Source organism: Podarcis erhardii (assembly GCF_964252035.2).
Source record: "Podarcis erhardii genome assembly, chromosome: 15".
NCBI classification, from domain to species: Eukaryota; Metazoa; Chordata; class Lepidosauria; order Squamata; family Lacertidae; genus Podarcis; species Podarcis erhardii.
The window spans coordinates 9,856,150-9,873,015 of NC_138505.1; positions in this window are offsets into that span (position 1 = coordinate 9,856,150).

Here is a 16,866-nt window from a genome sequence, read left to right on the forward strand (position 1 = left end):
ATACCGTATTTTTCGCTCTATAATACGCACCAGACCATAACACGCACGTAGTTTTTAGAGGAGGAAAACAAGAAAACAAATATTCTAAACGAAATAGTGGATATATGATTTTTGTGGTTCATGCTGTGGCCACAGACATGTGATCTGACCGTGAGTTTGGAGTAGCCCAATGCAAAAATCCTGAGGATCCATGTGGATCCATGCTTTGTAACCACGGAGGAGGGAAGGGGAACCATGGATCCTCTGCTCACGACTGCAGCAGATCCCCCTGCCACCCGCAGGCATTCGCTCCATAACACGCACAGACATTTCCCCTTACTTTCTAGGAGGAAAAAAGTGAGTGTTATGGTGCAAAAAATACGGTAGTTTTACCCCTCAGTGGCATAGCGTGGGGGGTGCTGGGGGGGCCGGCCGCACCGGGCGCAACATCTGGGGGTTAGGGTTAGGGGGCGCAAATCCATGGGTTATGGGGCGCAAATCCATGGGTTAGGGGGTGCAAATTACTTGCCTTGCCCCGCCCCGGGTTCCGACAACCCACGCTACGCCACTGTTCCCCCTCCCAATTTTATCCTCACAACAGCCCTGTGAGATAGGTTAGACTGGAAGATGGTGACCAGCCCAAGGCCATCCATTAAGCTTCATGCCCGAGTAGGGATTTGCACCCATAGTGTGACAATCTCTAGGCACTACACACACATCATAGATTTAAAGCACATTATTAAGCCCAAAGAATCCAGAGAACTGTAGTTCCCCCCTGCGCAGCGCTACAGTTCCCAGCATCCTTTTTAAAAACTACAGTTCCCAGGATTCTTTGTGGAAGGGAAGACGCTTTAAATGTGTGTTGTGTCTGCAGCCTCAAGGAAGGGAAGAGAGGTGCTGATTTTCATGGAAGCAGTAGCAGTCACAGGCTGTTGAAATAACCTGGAGGAAAAGGATTTGCACCCCCTCAAAATAAAGCCCCTTAATGCTCCTGCCTTAAAGCAGGGTGAAATTAACAGCAGTGGATCTGACTGCACTTTGCTTGACAAGGCCTAGTGCAGAAGGTGAGGCCTGTTAGTAGTAGGTTGTGCGGGGATTGTATGGACTCGGGGCACAGAGCCCCCTATAGGTATGGAAAGGTATTGAGACAGTAATATCGGTCCTGGCCATTGGCTGCCCTGTCAGCACGAAGCCTCAGGATTGGCTGGGACTTCTTATGAAATTCTTCGGGCCTCCTCCCAATATTCCACAGAGGAATCTCTGGGAGTTGATGTGGTGTCTAGCAAGGGCCACATTCACACCATACATTTAAATCACTACAATATAAACAGCCATGGCTCCCCCCCCCAATGAATTCTGGGAGTTGTAGTTTAAGGGTGCTGAGAGTTGCTATGAGATCCCTATTCTCCCCAAGCTGTAATTCCCCGAGTTCCCTGGGAAGAGGGATTGATTGCTAAGCCACTTTGCAAATTGTTGCTCTGCGAGGGGGATCCTAACAATTCTCAGCACCCTTAACAAACTACAGCTTTAAATGTACGATGTGAAGGTAGCCAAGGACATTATTGGGTGGGGCAAGACCTGGGTTCAAATCCCTGCTCTGCCATGTACTTCAGACCCTCCAAGTGTCCCTACTTTCCAGGGGCAGTCCTGGATTTACAGAAGCTGTCCCAGTTTCTCATTTGATCCCAGAATGTCCCGCTTCTCCTTAGGACGTCCCTATTTTCATCGGATAAATGTTGGAGGGTCTGGTACCTCACCAGGTGATCTTGAGCCAAATGCTTTCTCAACTGAACCTCACAGGGTTGTTGTGAGGCTCAAATGGTGGCCAGGGGAAGAGCCATATATATAGCCTTGTTCTCTGTGGATAGATGAAATTGGAAAGTCCTTGGTACTTGTAAAATCCCCTTTTTTTTTTTGCTCCAAAGGTGTTTGCCTTTGTACCAGCACACACACACACACACTCCATTGCATGTTGCTCAAAGCTTTTTGTTCACTTAACCACACGCTGTACACCTTTGGAGTGAAGAAAGACATGACCTTTCAAAATGGATTGGAACTGGTTTTGAAAAACCTATGCTGTTTGCAGGGGTTCAGGTCTGCAACCAGACCACCTCTGCCACGCTTGCAAATGTTCCATCCATCTGTCCTGCAGAGCCTTCAGAAGCTGCCTTGTGCTTATAGCAAGCTGATCGCACTCAATTTCTATTTTTATATATCATGTCTGAAATGTGTCAGCCCTCCTGCTCGGCCCTCTGGGTTTCAGAGTCTTTTGAAACTTAGGAATGCTTTAGCTCACAGATGAACCTCTTTGCACAGCTAAAAGTCCTGTGGCACCAGGGGGGAAAAACTTAAGCAGGTGGTGATGGCACAAAAGAAAATAGATTATAGACTAGTTGAATCCGCTTTGTCAAATGCTCGCCTTTGGCAGCAATTTTATATATTTGGGTGTAAAGTAGAGGGGGTATTGTAAGCCGTGAGGTTAAAAGGAAATAACAAAGGTGAAGAGTACAGAATGAGGGCTTGCTGGGATACAGCCAGTGACCCATCTAGTTCAGCATCCTGTAATGAGCGTGGCCAGAAACAAAAGTGGGTAGAGCAAATAATTTAAATTTTATCTTGCTACCATAGGCTAGATTTTATGTGTGCACACATCTTCCTTCAGAGGAACAAAATGTATAAAAATGGTTCAGGGACATGGTATGGCCAGGAAAAAGCACTCGATGAAAGCAGGGCGTGTTTCTGTGAGAGGTGTGGCCTTGGTGAATGTCCTGAGGGCCAGATAAGAGAGGCTTAAAGGTAAAGGGACCCCTGGCCATTAGGTCCAGTCGTGGCTGACTCGGGGGTTGCAGCGCTCATCTCGCTTTACGGGCCGAGGGAGCCGGCGTACAGCTTCCGGGTCATGTGGCCAGCATGACTAAGCCGCTTCTGGTGAACCAGAGCAGTGCACAGAAACGCTGTTTACCTTCCCGCCGGAGTGGTACCTATTTATCTACTTGCACTTTGTGCTTTTGAACTGCTAGGTTGGCAGGAGCAGGGACCGAGCAACGGGAGCTCACCCCGTTGCGGGGATTCGAACCGCCGACCTTCTGATCGGCAAGTCCTAGGCTCTGTGGTTTAACTCACAGTGCCACCCGTGTCCCCAAGAGAGGCTTAGAGGGCCGCATTTGGTCCCAGGGCCTAAGATTCCCCACTCTGGTCTTCTTAAAATGAAACATTCTATCTCTGTCCCGCCCTACCCGCCCCCCAAAGAAATTATCCAAATGGCAAATAGGAACAGCTGGAACATTTGGAAAACCGTCTCCCTTTCTAGCTGCCTGGAACATCCCTCCTGCCTTCAGCAGATGAGGCCCTCTGAGCTGGAGCTGTTGACCTTCGCTGCCCTGCCCGCTGGGGTTCTTTTGATTAGCTAATTAATTAACTGGCTTTACAAAGGGAGGAAAATTACCCCGGGGAGGGGTGGGGAGAGAAAATTAGCAAAGAGGGCGATGGGTCGGAGGCGAGAGTAAGCTGTGCTTATTGAAATGCCTCTAGGCTGGGTTTCTCCAGAAGAGACGATATATGGAAGCTACAACCCCGCTTGCCAGTTTCAAATAAGGCAGGCACGTTCAACTTCCAAGCGACTGCGATCTACTCCCAGTATAAAAAAACTGGCTTGTTGTGACCAAAGTTGTTGAGCTGTGGGGGGCCATCGACCAGGGACAACCCCGCAATGGACCAGTAGATCGCGATCGACCGGTTGGACATGCCTGAAATAAGGCTTTGGTCCTATGGTACCACTTTGAACCGCCATGGCTTCCCCCAATGAATCCTGGGAGCTGCGGTTTGTGTGGGGTACCCAGAGTTGTGAGGTGACCGCTGTCCTCCCAAAGCTACAATTCCCAGAGTTCCCTGGGAAGAGGGATTGATTGGGTTAACTGTTCCTGGGAACTGTAGTTTCTTGAGGGACCTGAACATTTCCTCTCCCAGAGCTACAATTCCCAGAGTGGTTTAATAATCAATCCCTCTTCTTTGGGGAACTCAGGGAAGGGAAATACGGTGGACTCTGTTCAATTTTCAGGACCCATAACAAACGACAGTTTCCAGAGCTGTCATCTTTGAGGAGAAACCATGACGGTTAAAAGTGTTATCACAGCGCTTTAAATGTTCTTGCTGCTGTTTTATTATTATATGCCTCCCATCTGACTGGGTTGCCCCAGCCATATTTTGTTCCATATTTTGAACGCAATAAAGCACCAACCATTAAAAAACTTCCCTTTACATGTATGGTGTGAATGTGACCTAAGGTAGAGGAATTTGAATTTTCCAGTTATGTGATTGACTCGCCTACTGAAAAGGGTCATTCCAGAGGTGCCCCACTGAGTCTGGCTAATCTCAGCGCCCTTTATCCTGGGAGCTTTTACCAAAACTGTTGCTATCTCTGCGTGGGATACTGACAAGTCCAGGTGGCCTAATGAAAGTCGATTTGGTGCTCCTACGCTACAGATCTGCTTCCCAAAACAATTGGACTTCTTGCAAGAACAAAAGTGGCTGGGAAGAATGCACTGGAAAGGTGGGGAAATGCTTGCTTGAGCCAGCTAATGACTCTCCTGCAAATAAATCTGCATGGATTCTCAGTAAACAGTTTGTCATGGTCTCACTTCCCCACAAACTCTGTGCAGGCAAATGCTTGAGAAATAAGGTAATCTGGAAGCCACTTTTCTGGATCTGGGAAACGGTTGTATAGCTCAGTGGGTAGAGCATCTGCTTTGCCTGCAGAAGGCTGCAATTTCAATCATCAACATCTCCAGGTAGTGTTCAGAAAGCCTCCTGCTGAGGTCGTAGAGTTGCTGTATTCTGAAGAGCAAAAAAAGAAGAAGACACTTTTATGGCCATTCAAGGCAAATAAATTCAACTTGTCCCAAATTTTAGCCCTCAGTTTCTCATTCTTCAAATCTTAAATTCAGTCCTCCACATCCCACAGCAATTTATTTTTTAAATTGTCATTAAAATTTATCTGCAGTTAGCGCAAATTTCTCCCAATAAACACATGTAGTTTATACTAACTTGGGAAAGCAATTTTCCTAAATTTGCATTCGTATATGTATATGCATTCGTATATGTTATATGTGGCGCTGTGGGTAAAACCTCAGTGCCTAGGATTTGCCGATCGTATGGTCGGCGGTTCGAATCCTCACGGCGGGGTGAGCTCCCGTCTTTCGGTCCCAGCTCCTGCCCACCTAGCAGTTCGAAAGCACCCCTAAAGTGCAAGTAGATAAATAGGTACTGCTTTATAGCAGGAAGGTAAATGGCGTTTCCGTGTGCTGCACTGGTGCTGGCTCACCAGAGCAGCTTCGTCACGCTGGCCACGTGACCCGGAAGTGTCTGCGGACAGCGCTGGCCCCCGGCCTCTTAAGTGAGATGGGCGCACAACCCTAGAGTCGGACACGACTGGCCCGTACGGGCAGGGGTACCTTTACTTTTACCTATGTTATTTTCACTAGGAAATTCCCCAATATATGCATTTCTCTTAATGTTGTTTGTTTGGAGAACTGCGTCGTGAAATTCGGATAAGTGCCAATTTCGAGGGACTGCTGTGTTTTCGCTTCTGGAAGGAGCAAATTTAATAGATCCTGTTTTAAAGGCATACTGGATTAAAATGTCTCCTTCAACCCTCCTCCTGCCTCAAACTACTGTGCAGAGAGCTGCTGTGGTTAGTCTGTGCAGACATAGAATGGAGGTAGATGAACCAAGGGCTCAACTCAATATAATACAGTGTATCTCCCTATTTTCCAGATCTCAGTCAAGATCAAACTGCAGCCTCTTCCTTTGTTACATCCAAAAACACCTAGATTGCATCATCCTTCGCTGGGAGGTGGGGATAAGTGTTTTGTTTCCCAGCTATTCAAAAGGCAGGCTATTGAGAACAGTCAGCCAATCCCCCTAACAAAAAACGTTTATGTGCTTGGCAACTGTGCTAGGATGATTAAGTCCGCAACAATATTCCTGGCTCCATCAAACCCTCTTCTACAACACAGTTCCAATCTTATGGCAAGTTATTATATCTACCGTATTTTTTCACTCTAAAAGACGCACCAGACCACAAGATGCACCTAGTTTTTGGAGGGGGAAAACGAGAAAAAAAATATTCTGAATCTCAGAAGCCAGAACAGCAAGAGGGATCGCTGCACAGTGAAAGCAGCAATCCCTCTTGCTGTTCTGGCTTCTGGGATAGCTGCGCAGCCTGCATTCGCTCCATAAGACGCACACACATTTCCCCTTACTTTTTAGGAGGGAAAAAATACGGTACTTGTAATTATCATGCTTCATCCGATTCCCATTTTCCGCAAAGTTTACGTATATATGGTCTGAAGAAAGTAGCTGTTTGTTTTCTTTCTGTATCTATTTATTTTTGCTTTCTCCCATAAAACTAGAATTCAGGGATTCTTTCCCTGAATTCAGTCAAATAAAATAATGGAGGAGAGGTTTTTTAATAATTGTATTTGTATTCCCTGCTCCCCTTCGTCCAAGGAGCCCCAGCAAAGCTTCATGATCCACACCATACATTTAAAGCACGCTATTTCCCCCAAATAATACTGGGAACTGCAGTTTACCCCTCACTGAGCTGCCATCGGTGGCACCTATAACAAACTACAGTTCCCAGGATTCTTTGAGGGTGGGAAAGGCACTTTAAAGCAGGAAGCCTAACGTTTTCCATTATTAGCTAAATAAAGCCTCCAGGTTCAGAGGCAGTATACATTTGAATACTGAACAAGATGGAAAAAACGTCATGACCCCGTATCAGGCTGCATCCCACGTCATTTTAACCTGCACATCTCACAATAAATAAGGTGTAGCTGGAAAATATGACACAGAAAATATGACAATAGATCCTGCCCCCTCTCTGTTCCACAGTCACAGCTGTGCAGGTGTCCTGCTGTCTATATTTTCCAGGCCCCAGGCAAGTGCTCCCTGTGTGTTGCAAGCAGTGATCTGAAAGCACAGCTGGGTGAAGGCCGGCCAGCCGGCCGGCGTCTCCTGTGCCAAGATGGCAGCCCTCCTGTCAACAGCAAGGCAGAGTCAAGAGAGGTTGCGATTGGAATTGCTCAGTTTTCTAGAAAAGGATGAGGAAGAGTTCCAAGGGCCAGAGAGAGAGGTGTCTGGGGGCCGTATTTGCATAACCTCCAACATTTCTTCGATGAAAATAGGGACATGCTATTCCATGATGATGATGATGATGATGATGATTTTATTATTTATACCCCACCCCTCTGATTGGATTGCCCCAGCCTCTCCGGGCAGCTTCCAACAGATATGAAAACATAATAAAACATTAATACAGTGGTACCTCGGGTTAAGAACTTAATTTGTTCTGGAGGTCCGTTCTTAACCTGAAACTGTTCTTAACCTGAGGTACCACTTTAGCTAATGGGACCTCCTGTTGCTGCTGTGCCGCTGCCATGCAATTTCTGTTCTCATCCTGAAGCAAAGTTCTTATTTCTGGGTTAGTGTAACCTGAAGTGTCTGTAACCTGAAGCGTCTATAACCTGAGGCACCACTGTATATATGTATTTTAATAACTTCCCTATACAGGGCTGTCTTCAGATGTCTTCTAATGGTGTATAGTTACTGATCTCCTTGGCTCGGAGGGTCGCATAACTCCACAGCCTCCAACATTTCTCCGATGAAAAATAAGGACGTCCTAAGGGAAAGTGGGACATTCAGGGATCAGATCAGCAACTGGGATGACTTCTGTAAATCTCTGGAAAATAGGGACACTTGCAGGGACTGCATTTGGCCCACCCTGAAGTTCTAGCGCTATGAGATGGAGCGCAATATCTCTCTCCACTCACACAGACGGATGATGTCACAAACCTCTGCCATGTTCCTCCTTGGCTGCCTTCCTCCCTCACCACCAAAAGAAAACAAGGAGCCAAAATGTTTGACTTGTTCTTTGTGTACAAAATGTTGTCATTGCCGCTTCTCAAGCCTGTAGACTTTTTGGGTTCCCACAGTGCGCCGGCTCTGAGCCAGGTCAGTCTCAGCACTGGTCTAACCGGCACGGCAATTATAATGTCATGGCATAAGTAGCAGCTAGATGAGCATGACAGACGCGGAGGAATGAGTGTGGCGGTTAGGCTGACTTGGACAATCAAGCAGTTTACAGAACACCTAAGTATTTTTATGGAATAAACCTACTAGACACTTGTCACCTAAAGGTCTCCATGCAGCTGACATGAAAGAAAAAAACAGGCCCATACATAATACCGTCTGGCGTCAGGCTAGGCATGGGTGGGCCAAGGGTCCATGCCCCTCAGCTGTACCATTTTAAACGGGACATCCCAGATTTACAGAAGCCATCCCGGCTTCTGATTGGATCCCAGAATGTCCCAGTTTTTGTTTTTGTGGCTCTTTTTTTGTTTTTGTGACTGTGTGGAACCCATTTTAGCTACTGATTGATAGATTGATTGATTGTGTGTATGACTGCAGTACATTGTTTACTGCTTTCATTTTATGGATCCATGGTCTCGTTAGATAGTAGAATTCATGTTAAATTGCTGTTTTAGGGGTTGTTTTTAAAAGTCTGGAACAGATTGATCCGTTTTGCATTACTTTCTATGGGAAAGCGCGCCTTGGTTTTGGAACGCTTTGGTTTTGGAACAGACTTCTGGAACGGATTAAGTTTGAGAACCAAGGTCCCACTGTACTTATTCTTCAAAATAAAATGAGGACGATCCTCAGCCTCTACGTGGCTCGTAGAACGTGTAAAGTTTGTGGGAAATTGGGGCTCCGGAGTTATTTTCCCTACAAGTGAAGATGAAAGCGTTTGAGACTACTTTTTTGTCTGGGAAAAACTCCGACTAGGGGGAACACCTCGATTGAGGTTTAAGAAAGGGATGTCTGGTGTGGAGGAAGTGCACTGAGAAGTGAGTGAGAATTCCTCTCTCTCTCATCAAACCAGATGAAACTCAGCTCAGGAGAATCAGGCAAGATAAGCGAAAAGGGGGGGGGGGAGAAAGCCTTCTTCACACAATGCATAATTAACGTGGAATTTGTTTCAACAAGGTGTGGCAATGGAAAACAGGCTCGGATGCCTTATGAAAGTGGATCTGACAATTTCGGGAGGTGGAGAGAGATGGAGGGTGCTAGGAAAATTCAGCAGAGCCTCCATGTCCAGGGCAGGCTACCAGATTGCTGAGAGGGGTGGGCATGCGCAGGAAAAGGCAAATTGCATCTCCTGGTTTTGTGGGCTTTCCAAGAGGCGCCTGGTCTCCTCTCTGCACTCATTGGCCTGTGTTCACTGCTAGTAAGAAGGATATCATCCATAGATAGCTCAGTTAGAAGAGCATGAGACTCTTAACCTCAGGGTTGTGGGTTCGAGTCTGGCATTGGGCAAAAGATTATTGTGTGGCAGGGGGCTGGACTAGATGACTCTCGTGGTGCCTTACAATTCTCCGAACTTGAAACTTTTCAAACCCCTACCCCCTGCCGTGGATCAGCATAGCTATCTGAAATCCCACCCACCCAGGCCTTGTATTTTGGGGTGGGGGGTGTTGAATAAAAGGAGCATATCAACACAGCTAGTTCCCTTTGGTGGCTGTCAATTACATCCCCCAAGAATTTTCAAAAGCGTTTGCTTCAAATGAGGCCTTTTTAAAATATATTTTAAAAAAAACATCCCAGAATGCACATTATTTTTCATAATGCATGTTATCATAACTTTGAACAGTTTTTGACGCCTCAGCCAGCCGTTCCCGAACGCTAAATTATTCAGACCTTCAAAATTCATTAGCACAGCGACAAGGTTGCGAGATTTTGTTCACAGGTAAATGAGGCGCCGCTTGTTGCGGTGGGCGGAAGGGAAGAGACGAGGCGCTTTGCCACTAATTCGGGTTTTTAAAATTAGGTAAGATTTCAGGGCAGGGTGAGGAGAGAGGGTGTGTGCATCCCCCCCCCCCCCCGATGATAATTTCCAGGGGAAAAGAGAGGGGTGTTTTTCCTCCCTCTGATGATAATTTCCAAGGAAAGGCCAAACAGAATGATTGTGGGGAGCAGTAGCCCCCCCCCCCCCGTGAAGAAAGCTTACAAAATATGTGGCTTTTAAAAAGGTCGTCTCAGCAGCATCAGTATTTCGCAAGAGAGATGTCAAGCACATGCCTGGAAATTTAGGTTTGTGCAATTAAAGTGGATTAATGTTTGCAGCCGGCCCAGCACAACAAATCCACTTTTAAAAAACAACAACACTTTTTTTGTGGTTAGGGAAGGTAATGGGAAAGAAGCTGAGACACAAGCAAAATTGGATGAAGTCTCGCGGTCTTATGCCCTCCCTGCAAACAAATCAGAACAAATCCTAAAAAAAAAAAAAAGACCAGGCAATAGGCCACATTCACGCTATATATTTAAAGCACTATTGTGCCACTTTAAACAGTTTCTCATCAACGTTTCCCGGAAACTGTAGTTTGTTAAGGGTGTTGCAAGTTGTGAGGAGACTGCCCTATTCCCCTCACAGAGATGCAATTCCCAGAATTCCCCTGAGAAGAGACATTGATTGTTAAATCACTCTGGGAATTGTAGTTTTGGGAGGTGAACAGGGGGTCTCCAAACAGGTCTCTGCACCCTTAACAAACTACAGTTCTCAAGATTCTTTGGGAGAAACCATGGCTGCTAAGGGTGCGCAGACTTGTTAGAAGATCCTTATTCAACCCCGCCCCCCCCCCAAAAAATATACACTTCCCAAAGGGGTTTAACAATCAAGCCCTTTTCTCAGGCAGCTCTGAAAATTGTTAGCTCTGTGCGGGGAATAGGGACCACCTAGTAACTCTCAGCAACTATATCAAATTGCAGCTCCCAGAATCCTTTGGGGGAAGCCATGATGGTTTAATGTGCTCTCACACCAGACACTCAAAGCATAATGCACCCACCCTGAAGAATTATGGAAACTGTAGTTTGTTATGGGTGCAGGGAATTATAGCTCTGTGGGGTGCAAACTACAGTTCCCATGATCATTTGAGGGGACAGTGGCAAAGCACAAATTTCAAAGGGTGGCTGTGTTTGCTGATTCAGAAAGTACAAATAAAAAAAAAGCCTACCTCTAAATGCAAAATGAATCTAATTTATCCCTCACCTCAGCTGACCACTGTTGGAAACTGGATCCTGGGCTAGGTGGAACATTTGGTCCAATATATCCAGGCAACCTGCTTGCTGTTGTGCCAGGCAAATTCAAGCTTGGCTTGCGACGCCAGTATACAAATTTGGCACAGGGTGTACGCAACATGAAGCGAAAAGGCGCTGTGTGCCTATGAAACAGGCGCAGGTGGGAGAGAAAGGAATGTCCTTTGATCCTACCTTTGTTCCCAGAGGCCCTTTGAGTTCCTTGCCAAAACTTCACTTTTAACTTCCCACTGCTGGGATCACCGCAGGGAATTGTTTTCATGTTCCATGGAAGGCAGAACTGTCACGAGGAGACCAACACGGCAGGGCTGCTAGTAGGATCGTTGGAAGATTCAGGGTCACAAGACCAGGACACAAATTTGCAAAACATTTAAAGATGCTAATCCCTCCCCCTTTATGTTTATATTATTTATATTATTTATATTATTTATATTATTTATATTATTTATATTATTTATATTATTTATATTTATTATATTATTTATATTTATTATATTATTTATATTATTTATATTATTTATATTATTTATATTATTTATATTGGGTGTGTGTGTGTGTGTAGGTAGGTAGATAGGTAGGTAGGTAGGTATACCTACATTTTAGGGGGAAATTTGTCTGCCTTGGTAAACCTGGGCATCTCTTAAAATACCATCATCAACTTTTGCATGGTATATCCTGAGATCAAGGCGCAACTTTTCATCTACGTTTAGATGCAAACGGATGCTGTTTTGAATCAATATGGTCGACTGAATCTTTCAAATTGGACTGATTTTAACCCCTGATTTCAAAACTGCACTGATTCCGCCCCCCCGGCCCCAGTTTCTTAGAATTCCCAAGCCATGGCGAGTATGCGGCTGCTAGTTCTATACACAGAATACAGTGTGTGTGTTTGTGTGTGTGTATTATATTTATCATAGGATGTGTGGGGTGTTAGGGGAAGGGTAGTACCTCGGGGGGACGACACACTGAGGAGGAGTTTTATGCTCCAAAGCGAAGCCTTTAGGAACATTGCAATCAAACGGTTCTTCCTTTTCAAGAGAACGGGGTGAAAGTTATTTTACAGCTCGGACATAAGACTACCAGGTTGATGGACTAAATGGAATGGACAGTAAGGACTGACATAACCCGAGACCAGGAAAAAGGGATGTTGGATGAAAATTGGAAAGTCTATAAAGAAAAATTTTTAATTTGGGGAATTAGTGTAAAATAAATGAATATTAGGGAAAATATTGGAATGAAACTGTCTGGCTTTAGTAGAAATGATCTTATATCTTTATACATAACTCCTTGAGTTATGTATGATCTTTATACATAACTCCTTATATGTATAAATAAGCATTAAGTTTTAAGTTTCAAGGTGTTTTATGGCAAGATAAGGTTAAACAAAGTAACGCAAATTCTTAGTAGTAAAGTTATAGAATAAGGTAAAATTGGATTATGAATAAGTGAGAATGTAAAGTTACAATATATTAAGATAAATTATTAAGATAAAAGCAAAAATGGAAAGGATTTGCTGAAACTGCTAATTGAACTAGAATACAAAAAAGGGAGGTGTGAGGAGGTCAGGGAAACAAGTAAATGAAAGACAAGACATGGAAAGATTGAAATGTTTTTAATTGTTTTTCTTTTTCTGTATTTTGTATTTTTCTTATTTTCTTTTTCTTTTTTGTAACATTTTTGAAACTTTAATAAATATTATTTAAAGAAAGAAAGAAAGTTATTTTACAGACAATGGAACTCTCAAGGAAAACACAACTTCTGAAATAAGATATTGGAGCGCTCCAAATCATTTACCCATGAACATGCACGGGTAAACTAGTAGATCTGGCTCAAAGGCCACACATGAAGAGCTGCATGCATCACAGCAATGCCTCCCTAGTTGCAATTATTGCATAATTAGAAGGTTATTGCGCAGCCTTAGAAGGCTGTATAATCTTCGAAGGGGGTGTCACTGCGATTATCCCAAAGGGACCCCGTTTTTATGAATTTGCCACTACACAACTGGGCACATCTTTTCCCTAGCAGCTGGCATTTGGAGGTAGACTCCCTCTGGGCATGGAGGTTCTACTTAGCTAGCACAACTTATTAGCTTTGCGGTGTGTGGCGGCGATTCAGAAAAAGAAAAAAAAACTGCCAGTGGGGAACACACCTTTGATGATAATATTAATCTGCAGCAAGATTATGAGTGGTGGAGAAAGTGAGTGGGAATATTTTCCCTTACCTCATTTTCCAAACAGCAGGGAACACCCTTCCCTAAAGAGAGGCTGCAGGTTTAAGATCACAGTGTAGAAAAGAGAATCGATTGCCTTGATTATGGAAGGTGTATTATGTGCTTTTATATGAGGGGGAGATGCAGCATGTGGGGTTGGTAGCCAGCTAAGCCCTACTCAGAGTAGACCTGTTGACATTCACGGACCTAAGCTAGTTGTTTCCATTCATTCTGATGGTCTTACTCTGAGTAGGACTGGCACTGCATAGCTAGAAGTCTTTATTCCCAAAACCAATAGCTTTGCCTGCAAAGGTCCACTGGCCTGATCCGGAAGTCCTCCTCAGGGAAAGGGTTTTTCTGGTCCTCACAAAAACAAGGGCAGTTTAAGCTGTCTGCAAGGGCAGATTCCCCTCTTTCCATAGTGCTGCAACAGCTTTCGTGTGCCAAAAGCTTAAGAAATAGTTGCATCATCACGTGCTTCAGTCTCCTCTAGCGTTGCCCAATTAACTCCAAAGCATTTCACAGCCCGGAAGCAATCTGCTGAGGCTAGGCTGGTGGTTCTGTCGTCGAGCTGCAAGAGCAGAAAAGGGATATGGACACCGACTGCATGTGTGCTGAGGCGAAGAGGCGAAGAGAAGTAAAATCAGAATTGCTTGGGTGAGCCCCTCTGTACGTCAGTCCAGGCCAGACTTTGGTCACAGTCACATCTCGATTTAAAGCAATATCATACCACATTTAAAGTACAATCATACCACTTTTGTAAAAAAGGCATCGTTTCTCCCCAAAGTCTCCTGGGAACTGTAGTTTGAGGGTGCTGAGAGTTGTTAGGAGAGCCCCCTATTCCCCTTGGAGAGCTACAATTCTCAGAGTTCCCTGACAAAAGGGATTGATTTGTACGCGTCTCTGAATTGTAGCTCAGTCAACCGCTCTTCCCAGGGCATTCTGGGAATCGTTATCTTTGCTTTGAGAAAGAAAACAACATGGGAGCCGAAGGAGAAAGCAAACACACATATTTATAAAGATGTGTGCAGTCGGGAGGGCTCTGCCCATCCAAACTACACCCCAGGAAGTTTAGCTTTTACCAAATATATAATTAGCTTGTGGTACTCTGGGCCGCGGGGTTATTCAGAGGGTAAAAGCATATGGGTTGTGTTTTTGTTTTTAAACGGGAAGGGAAAAGTGGCGACAGCGAGGAGCAGAGGGACGGATGGAAGAGTCTGGCGGGGTCATTTCAGGCCACAAGCTTTGATTGATACAGTGGTACCTCGGTTTAAGAACAGCCCTGTTTACGAACTATTCGGTTTACGAACTTTGCAAAACCGGAAGTAGCATCCCGGTTTGCAAACTTTACCAGCAATGACAAACCTAGGCAGCATCTTAAAAAGTAGAGACATCACCTTGCCGACAAAGGCCAATATACTTAAAGCTATGGTTTTCCCACTAGTAATGTATGGAAGTGAGAGCTGGACCATAAAGATCGCCGAAGAATTGATGCTTTTGAATTATGGTGCTGGGGGAGACTCTTGAGAGTCCCATGGACTGCAAGAAGATCAAACCTCTCCATTCTTAAGGAAATCAGCCCTGAGTGCTGACTGGAAGGACAGATCCTGAAGCTGAGGCTCCAATACTTTGGCCACCTAGAATCATAGAATCATAGAGTTGGAAGAGACCACAAGGGCCATCGAGTCCAACCCCCTGCCAAGCAGGAAACACCATCAGAGCACTCCTGACATATGGTTGTCAAGCCTCTGCTTAAAGACCTCCAAAGAAGGAGACTCCACCACACTCCTTGGCAGCAAATTCCACTGTCGAACAGCTCTTACTGTCAGGAAGTTCTTCCTAATGTTTAGGTGGAATCTTCTTTCTTGTAGTTTGGATCCATTGCTCAATGTCCGCTTCACTGGAGCAGCAGAAAACAACCTTTCTCCCTCCTCTATGTGACATCCTTTTATATATTTGAACATGGCTATCATATCACCCCTTAACCTCCTCTTCTCCAGGCTAAACATGCCCAGCTCCCTTAGCCGTTCCTCATAAGGCATTGTTTCCAGGCCTTTGTCCATTTTGGTTGCCCTCCTCTGGACACGTTCCAGTTTGTCAGTGTCCTTCTTGAACTGTGGTGCCCAGAACTGGACACAGTACTCCAGGTGAGGTCTGACCAGAGCAGAATACAGTGGCACTATTACTTCCCTTGATCTAGATGCTATACTCCTATTGATGCAGCCCAGAATTGCATTGGCTTTTTTAGCTGCCGCGTCACACTGTTGGCTCATGTCAAGTTTGTGGTCAACCAAGACTCCTAGATCCTCATGAGAAGAGAATACTCCCTGGAAAAGACCCTGATGTTGGGAAAGATGGAGGGCACAAGGAGAAGGGGACGACAGAGGACGAGATGGTTGGACAGTGTTCTTGAAGCTATGAACAAACCGCGGGAGGCAGTGGAAGACAGGAGTGCCTGGCGTGCTCTGGTCCATGGGGTCATGAAGAGTTGGACACGACTAAACAACAACAACAACAATGAACAGAAACGGAACAGTGGAAGGGCACCAGCAGCGGGAGGCCTCATTAGGGAAAGCACACCTCAGTTTAAGAACGGTTTCGGTTTAAGAACGGACTTCCAGAACGGATTAAGTTCGTAAACCGAGGTACCACTGTAGATTAATCAATGGAAGCTTTTTCATTGGTTTTGAACCAGGGGCATTTTTTTGGCCTATCTGAATAGATTACCCTGAGGCTTTGGGCCCTAATTTTGTTTTTTTAGGGGGGCCTCTAGCGACTCACGTTCCCCATGGGGAACTTCCTAAAATGGCCGATCCCAGCAGGACTCCCTGTCGGCGATGACAGTGAGTCCTGCTTGCAAAGGAAATTCCAGTAGCTGCCTTTAAGCTCCTGTTGTTCCTTCATACTTACCAGCTCCACACCTGACATCGCAGATTATGTCAGGTGTGGGGAAAGTGGGGGTGAACCAAGAAAAACAGCCCACAGGCTCCATAGGGATCCAGTGGGCCAGAGGCAACCAGCCCCTGTCTGCTACATCTCCCTGAGAACAAGAGTATATCTCAAAAAACAACTCGTTGGCGATGTTGTTGGCCATGTCATGTCCGACTCTTCGTGACCCCATGGACCAGAGCATGCCAGGCACTCCTGTCTTCCACTGCCTCCCGCAGTTTGGTCAAACTCATGTTCACAGCTTCGAGAACACTGTCCAACCATCTAGTTTTCAGTCATCCCCTTCTCCTTGTGCCATCCATCTTTCCCAACATCAGGGTCTTTTCCAGGGAGTCTTCTCTTCTCATGAGGTGGCCAAAGTATTGGTGCCTCAGCTTCAGGATCTGTCCTTCCAGTGAGCACTCAGGGCTGATTTCCTTCAGAATGGATCGGTTTGATCTTCTTGCAGTCCATGGGACTCTCAAGAGTCTCCTCCAGCACCATAATTCAAAAGCATCAATTCTTCAGCGATCAGCCTTCTTTATGGTCCAGCTCTCACTTCCATACATCACTACTGGGAAAACCATAGCTTGAACTATACG